Below are 9,907 nucleotides of genomic sequence, written 5' to 3'. Positions count from 1 at the left end.
GCACTGCGACAGTATAAAATATGTTATTATTTTATGTAGGTAGGTATACCAATGTTATTATACCACACGTGGCAATGCTCAAAGGCCCCGTGTTTGAATCGAAACAATGTGTGCTGCGCCCGAACGTCCTGCAGTGTTTATTTAAGCGAATAAATTTAATTACTTTCATAATAATAATTAGAAGACTATTTAACCTCCGCTGAAAAAAATTACCACATTACACATTATCTACACACGGCGCTCGTACTGCTCAGTTGAAATAATGTTTTTGTCACCAGTGATGTTTAACCGCGGAATTTCCTCACACGAAACCGACCGATAAATGGCCGGTAATAATTTGTTTTCGGTTCCTCCGCGGTGATTCCAATCGTGGATAATGATGACGAATGCAGTATAAGCGATAAGTCCGCATCACGTTTAATATTCACCTTTTCCGCGTCAAGTCATCTCCGACATTGTATTTTTCAGTAGTGTAGGTAGTTACTGGTCGAGCCGACGATAAAATAAAAAAAGATATATTATATTAATATTATAAATTATAACATTACGCGATTCACGACCAACCACACGTCGCCGCAACATTAATCACTACCGCACGCACACGCGTATTATAGGTAGGTATATGATATGCGGTCGTGGCGACTGTATCGGTTACCGATTACCGGGCTCCTCCCCGGATGGTGCTGATGTCGGGCACTCGATAGACGTCGCGGTACCTATTTTGTTCGGTAGTTTTTTTTTGTCCATTCGGTTTTTGATGTCGTGTTATAACCCCCTATTGCACAGAGTACCTACCTATATATTATGTCAACCTCACCTTGTCGCTCCGATTTCGACAGACAACCTATGGGCAGGATGGGTAGGTGAAACCGTATATACCATGACTGCCTGCAACTGGACTACGCACAGTGCGTATACATAGCAATAGACTACGTAAACCGCAAATTATTTGTCATTTTTTTTTAAACCAAATATATTATATTCACATGCCTGCATGGTATATGTACCCTATCAAATTACAATGCGTTTTAGTTAATTTACCCCGATAAGCTATGGTATATGGGTGTGCATGGTAGGGAGTATTAATATACCTACCTATATAGAGTTTAAACCTAAAATCTTATTAAAATAAACACATTAATTACGAGTTGTATAACAATCAGATTAGTACGATTACAATAGTACCTATGGATAAATGATTATTTTTATTGTTTACAGTGGCTTAGTGACTTACGCTATTGAAAACTATTTTTCAATATAAGTACAATGACATTGAGTTAAAACTTAAAATGATTTGGACCCAAATCATCCAAGAACTTTTACCCTATATTCATGTTTGTGTATACCTCACAAGAATGTCATATTATATTTATATATCCTATTATCACTTTCTTATCAACTTCAACAACTCATAAGGCTATAATAATTAATACTAGTCGATTAATAATAGTATTTAATTATTATAATGATTTTTTTACTCAGACATTCATAAAATAAAATTATAACTAAAATTGTTTCCAATTATACGATTGAAATTTTAGACAAAAGTTATAAAATATATTGATAATACCTATATAGTAATACCTATATGTTATAAACTGTTTGATTATATCTTGTTTTTTTGCATCATCTTGTTATTTTTTTCTTTTTAGATGCGTCAATAGGTACACATTGGGATTATAACCTATTGAAAGATAACACAAAATGAGAAACGCAAAACATAAAATTAATAATATTTTGCACTGATTGTCAACGTAATGGTATAAAATAATTAATAAATAATAATACATAATACGATATTACGTCTTATATAGTGTTTTCCAGCAGCTTCGTTTGCTTTGGAGATACTGTTAGATCCAACTTGATTCTGTAAATTGTACACTGCCGGTGGCCATTCTTGCCTACTTTAGATCATTTTCAAAACGTCTACAGTCCTCAATATCAAATTTATCATACATGTTTATAAAACTTTGACCCTTCTCTAGCCACGGAGTATTGTCAATCGATGGTTTATCTGTTCACTCTTTTCGAAGACACCTATAATAAGCAAGGTCTCAAATACTTATTGTAAAAATTAATTTACAGGTCATTCTTTTTTACTTAATATAAACGCGAAAAAAACTTTCGAAGTGGTCTGACTTGTTGTTTTGGTATGACAAAATCAGTGACATGATTTTCAGTAGACGCCTATACTAATTTCGTTTCGATTTGAATAGACTGCCCGTTTTATATCTGTATATGGATGATAATATTTCAGAAATAGTCATGTTCAATGTTCTTTTTCAGTCCATGATCCATCTCCACTATAAACTTGTCGTACGAACCTTGTGAGGAATGTATATTTTGAAACCCTCATATATGGTCAACATATTATCGCAAAAACATCTTACCTCTTATTTCCCTCGGTATTTTAGGCATAGAGTGCAAGAAATAAGACGGGTTTTCGAGGTACGCATTACACAAAGAAAAGGGGGAACATAGGCGTGACCCTATGTCGCCTACCCCTTGAAACTGGCCTGAAATGTAATCAACTAAAAATGTAAAATATAGGATATATATTATAAACAGCCTATACCATTGTGGCTTTTGTACTAAACAATCGTAATATAAATATTACTTGTACACTAATAATCGGAACTTCGTCAAATACAATATTTCATAATAATTTTGAATATTAGTTTTTATTTTGTTGCAAGTGTGACAATATAATATTACACTATATTAATAATATAAAGTGTTCCATTGCTAATCATTATAGTTGGTATGAGTGTATGACCTTATAATTTATTTATTTCTACCAATTAACAGGAGAAACGACAAATAATGTTAAATATAATATATTTATATATTATGGAATATCAATAGACAATAACTGAATATTGATGGTGCATTGGTGCCTATCCTATAATTAATTTTACGAAAGTCATGTTTTATAAATTTTGGTAGCTCGCGATGCTCTTGATTTATTCATTGAAAGGTCGATTTTTGTATAGACAAAATAATACGTTCCTACTTCCTAGAATGGGACACAACTATATTATTTATGAAGATATTACGCATACGTATACGTTTTGTATTATTCTATAAAAGTATTTGTTTGAATTTAGAGGCACTGTTTATGTAAGTATTTAATACGCAAAGTAAATAGCATGTTATATATTATGAGCGTATGAACGTAGTTATACGTACAACAACTAGTTAGCTGACTGTCTATATTATTATGACATGGACTCGTCCTCTGATGCACGACCGCCATTTGTCACACAAGCAATGTTTACATAAAATACCACGATAACAATTAAAAATTAAAATGTATTATATCTAGGGATCAAAATGCCGGAAAATTTCGGAAAAAAACCGTTTTTTTCCCAGAGCCTCGGAAAACGTGGAAAAATTGGAGAATATTAAAATAATACATTTCCGATAAAACCGAATTTGTGGAAAATTAAAAAATTGTATTTATGCTTAAAAATTAAAATAATCTTTGTAAAAAAAACAATTTTAAAAAATAGATAAGGAAACCTGTCATTGTCATTTCACATTTACCAATACGGTTATCAATGTATTATTGTATTAAAATTTAAAATTAAACTATTAAAAATATACGGATATTTCAATATTTGTTCTAAAAATAACGTAGATACATATCAAATTGTTATTTATTGGGAGAGTCTATTTCCCAGAAAATAAATCACCTGTATTTTTTAAATGTTAAAAATTGTATACTTATTGTCAATTTATATTTGTAATAACTAATAAGGTATTATAGTAACTGGCTGATAGTAGGTTTATAAATTATACTACAGTAACTATTTACAGTAACTATTTGATAGTTTTTATATTTTTAAACTTAGTGAGTTGGTAAAAATTAAATAATATTAATAACTAATAAGAAATAACTACATAGTAAATACTTAATAGTTAGTACTTTAGTAGTTATTATTACAAATTATAATTATTTATAAATCAAGTATAAAATTCTCTAGATTTATCCACTACAGACTTTAAATTAGGTATGGTATATATCAAGATTCAGGGGTGGCTAACCTTTTTTAAGTCAAGTGCCAAATATTTCCAATCAAGGTTGAACATTTTTCACGTGCTCAAAGGAAATTATATTTTCTATTCCTTATAAGGATAAAAATAAAGTTAGGTACAATAGTCAATTATCATAATATTGAAGTCGTAAATAAAAAATATTACATAATAAATATAGTAATTATCTATAGTCACATAATACATTTTACATAGGAATATTATAATTTTTAAGTTAATTTTTTCATTGAATTTCTTATAACCAACATTTTATAAATAGCATAATTTTTAAAATTTTAATTTTTCGAGTGTCATTAAAATTTGACCAACGTGCCACCTTTGGCACGCGTGCCGTAGGTTCGCCACCCCTGGTATATATAATATGCATGTAATACGATTGTCAACCATCATTATTTATTAGATTGTTTCCACCATACATTACTTTTTTAGTTCTTTGGAAACAAAATCCATTTTGACATTTTTAAATATTATTAATAATTAAATAATATATAATATTAATATATATTAATATTAAATAGTATAATTTTAAAAAACCAATTTTTTCCGGAAATTTTAATCCCTAACTATATCGTTCCATCACCTATCGCTTATCAGTGTACCTGTGATAACCGACAAGCTGAATATTATGTGACAAATGGCGGCCGGCGTTTATCAGTGATGAATTCGAGTCGACTATCTAGTTGTTTTATATATTATGTTTGTGATTTTAACAAAATATATAATATATGATTATAATTTATAAATACTGTCAATGATAATATTAACGGAAAATCTAATATATGTATATCCAACATATACATGAATATTCCTGATATTCTTGAAAGTGTCTATTTTCCCCCATACACTAGTCGCAACCAGTTTCCGTTTTCTAAACCAAACCACTCCACTTCTTGTGTTCATAATCACCCACTTCATCGCATGCTCAGAAACTATAATCCCTTGTTAGCGACTAGTTAATTTTTATTGCAAAGTTGTATCGTTTATTGTAAGGGCCATGGGCACCGCTTGTCACAGATCGGTCACACTGTGCCTGGGCTCATAGTTCGGCAGGTACGACCGAAGAGTCGGCACAACAGTCGAGTTCTGGAAGCGACCGGTGACGCCGTTTTCCTCATCGTGACCCGTCCACCGTTACCGAGCCGGTCTGTGTTTTGTAATGTCTAGAGACGTCGTATCGTCTCGGTGACCAGGCAACCGATAACCGTTTGACAACCACGTTTGAATTATTATAATTATTATCCCGTGCACTTCGTTACCCGTTAAATGTACAAACTGTATATGACTCAAACTTTGTTCAATGCGTTATTTAATATTCGGTGTGTGATGTTCTAGATTTATATTAACTTTTCTGTTACCCAGGATAAAAATTCTGGTTCACAGCAGTACATCATCAGGTAGGCAATCTACCGCAGGTAGATCGCAGACCCCGTGCTGTTTGTACGTAAGTGTATGATTTAACTCTAAAATATCAAAGTTATACCAAGTTTGTCGTTTTTACTTAATTCCACCTACGATGAATTAATATAATCAATTAATACAAAAACCTAACCTTTAAATTACTAAAATCTGATGAGTAAAAAAACCAAATTTAACCCTTTTTAAATTAGCCCCATCTTCTTCCCAGTAGTTTAATCTACCCACAAACATTCATATAATATATACATATTGACAAAAAATAATGATACAAATCAACAAACATGCCCGATTAACCAAAAGCAACCAATATATAATACACTATTTTTTTAATATATTATTATTTTTTATATATTATATAACCAATAGCAACCATTTATAAACAAATATTTCTATCGTAAATAATAATATTTTTATTTTTTTTTTCTGGACAACCCTTATCACTTAGGGGTATGAAAATTAGATGTTGGCCGATTCTCATACCTACTGAATATGCATAAAAAATGTCATAAAAATCGGTCAAGTCATTTCGGAGGAGTATCGAGACTAACACTGTGACACGAGAATTTTATGTAATAGATTATATCTTGTAGCTCGCCGGTCCGCGTGTGCCGCTACACTTGTTATTATTATATACACATTTACAGTGTTCATTATATTATTATTCAATAAATGTTTACTACAACAGCTACCGTTTACTATAAGTATCTATAGTTGTCTGTAAATGAATTATCCCTGACCCGAGCTGACTCTAGTAAAGAGTCTGTAGTGCTAACACCCATAATAACTTGTTTTTGTATTTTGTTTCTTATTAATTGTACTTAGTTCTATTTTATATTCTGTTATGTTTACTTGATTGTTTATATTTTTTGCTATTATTACATTCCTCTCCTGTTATTATATTATGTTTACAATCTTACTTATCTTGTCGCTATTATTGTTGTATAGTTTTTATTATGCCATCACCATGATTGGCTTTGACTTAAATAAAAAAAAATATTAATAATAATAAATAATATTTGCCTAAAAATATTACATATTATTTATTAATACCTAAGTATTGGAAAAATTCTTAATATATTATTATAAGTTACACCGTTATCAAATCGATAAAATAAAATTGCACTTTGTGATTTGTAGACGAATAAATTAAAATTAAAATAATTATAGATACACAAATACCATATAATGTTTTATGTTATTTGTGAGTTGTAATACACCAGCCATCTGCAGATATACAAGATAAGTGTAATCGGGCTTATACAAATACAAAATGCCTCTATGTGAATCGAGTCTAAGGAGTATGATCAAAATTACGATTAAAATGATTAAAATATGATCAAAGTAACAATTTTTAATCAAAAAAAAAAATTATAAATGAGATTATTTCCGCTACAAAGAGAAACAAATTGCAATTTATCATAGTTAATACATTGAATAAAAAAGACAAAGATACAATGATAGATATATAGATATATTATTGCATAATAGCATAGATTGATATAAATATTTTTGGATAATGAGTCTAAACTATTTTACTGAATAATAAGATTGTTTAGTTACGTATCTAATAAGCCTTTGCATAAAATGCCTGCGACTTGCAGTGTGATTACTTACCTTTATCCATATCTATGTAAAGAAGATATACACAAGATCAGAGTTAAATTGAATTTAGTAATATTTCCATTAAAAAAATATGTTGTTTATTTTTACAAGTACCTATTAAAGAATAAAATTCTATAAAAATAAAATTGCATCATTAAACATTTTTATTTTTTTTATAATAATAATATATTAAATCAACAATATTCATTATTTTTTAACATTAGTCCATATAATACAGAGAGTCCCGTGAGGATATACCCATAAGCCGTAGAGAAAGACTCACCACCTGGAAAAAACCGGTTTTTTCCTGTTTTACGTATAAACTAAAAAAAATTATTAAAAATCATTAGGTTAATAAAAATGAAATGTTGAAAGATCAACATTTTCAGAAAATTAAACTATAAAATGCCTATCTTCAATTGTTTAAAAAAAAAAAAAATACGTACCTAGTCCTAATATTTGTGAGTCTAATAAAAAAAAAACAGATTTATGATAAATGTATTATCTTAGGAGATATCTTAATGGGTGAATCCTCGCGGGATACCCTGTATATTATTATGTACTTTATAATTTTAATAATAATGTAAGAAATTAAAAAATATTATTTCTGGTGAAATTTGAATAAATGATTTGTGCAATGTTGTAAGAGTTGAAATATATTCTAAGGAATTAAAATAAAATTAATCAGTATAAATTGTAGTTTCTGTAGTAGGTAGCTTTAAATGTCTAATGGTTGTTAATCTCGGCTTGAGAAAAAAACATTCTCAATATGAATCGCTGGGTGGTGTTTACAATGGCCGTGGCGTATAAAAACAAGATGTCACTCACTCAAAATATATTATGTTCAAAATCATCATAAAAAATGGAACTCCAAAAACTAAGTTCTAGAATTGTAGATTGGAATTTATTATAATACCCGTCCAGTTCATCTTCATAATCGGTAGTATTCTTCGAACTGGCTACCCATCGTAGTATTTGGTGTCAAATTTAGATGACACCCAATAATGGATATTTTTCATCATTTCCATGCGACACTGTAACATCGTGTTTTCTATTACATTTGTTGAGTTCGAATTTCAACCATATATTCCATCGGAGCTGCCTAGTTATTATTGTATTGTTTGTAAATTTGATATGGCCTTACCTATATACTTTAACACTTTAGGTTCTGAGTGGAGTGATGAAGTTATGTAATATTGTGTGTGACACTGTCTTACACTATACTTTTCATACCGGAAAAGTCAAATCTCTTCAATATCCATAGTGGTTTCCAGTAGAAAATTAGATATAGTTTGTACTTCGGTGGTCGAAAATAAAAATTAACAGTAACTTTCTTAATAATAGGGAAAAACAAAATACGAAAACTAGGGAATATTTATGCAATGCCAGTTATCACTTCGACAAAATCAATTTTGTTTTTATGTTGCAATTCAAAAATGAATACCAGTATAGATACTTGAAATTTTCACCAAACATTTATGTTAGCGTAGTATAGACAAACTATTATAATATTTTCAAGATATATGCTCTAATTGTGGGAATTTTTTACTTTTTAGTTTTTTGTTATTAGATTTATGTCGATAAAATGTTTTCCCTTACTCAAAAAGCTTGAAAATGTATTCCAATAGGTTCCTCGTAATTTGTTATATTACGGCAATAACACCAGAAATAAATGTACACAATTTTTTTTAGAGAATTTTTTTTCATTTTTAAAAAATTTGCTTAATATTAACCGGCTCCAATATAATTCCCAAAATAATTAAACATTCACTATGAAACATTATAATTGTCTAATTACGTAGAAAACTACATCAGCATTTAACACGATGAAGTAGTTTTCTCCGAACTTACTATCCAGCATAGTAGTTGGTGTCATATTTAAATCACAACCAATAATGGATATTTTTCATCATTTCTATAAATTGACATAGGCATTGTGTTTTCTATTACATCAATTGTCGAGTTCGAATTTCAACGATATATGTACGCCATAGAAGCTACTTGTACAATTATTTTGTATTGTTTATAAATCTGACAAAAGTAATTTGATGTTTGTATATACACATATGGGGTTACCTACATAATAATATGTACTCGTATATTTTAGATTCTGAGTAGACTGATGACCTCCAGGGGTGGCAAATTTTTCTAAAGTTAAATGTCAAAAACCACCTGTTTTTTTATTTGATTCTTTCCTACACGCCATTATACAAAATATTATAGATATATTATTTGTATTAACAAATAAGGAAAAACATTTTAATTTAAATGTCTTTATTGAGATTTTTAATAAAATCACAATATATTACTAATTAGTAATTATTAACGTGTCCTCGACCTTTTTTCACGTGTCACGGACTTGCCATCCCTGTTATAGGTTATGTAATCTGTGCGACACGACACATTTTACACTAGACAATTTGAAAATCTTCAATACTGAGAATGGTTTCTAGTAGAAAATTAGATCTATTTTATATACTTTGGTAGTTGGAAATACAAATTAACAGTCATTTTTAAAATAAAAGGGTAAAACAAAATACGGAAACTCGAGAATATTTACCCGATAACACCAGTTATCGACAAAATACATTTAGTTTTGATATTGCAATTCAAATATGAATAACACTATGATAGATAATTGACATTTTCACCAAACATTCATATTAGCGTATTATTATTATTATAATAGACATAATATAATATTTTCAAAATATATTCGCTCTTTCTGAGCAATTAAAAATTAAAATACCCAGGCATTTTTTTTTTGACATTTTTAATTGGTTTATGTTGAAAAAATATTATTCCTTACTCAAAAAGCTTGAAAATGTAATAC

This window comes from Acyrthosiphon pisum, chromosome A1, assembly GCF_005508785.2.
Source record: "Acyrthosiphon pisum isolate AL4f chromosome A1, pea_aphid_22Mar2018_4r6ur, whole genome shotgun sequence".
Lineage (NCBI taxonomy): Eukaryota > Metazoa > Arthropoda > Insecta > Hemiptera > Aphididae > Acyrthosiphon > Acyrthosiphon pisum.
The sequence above is the reverse complement of the archived record's forward strand: the minus strand, read 5'-3'. Positions refer to the sequence as shown.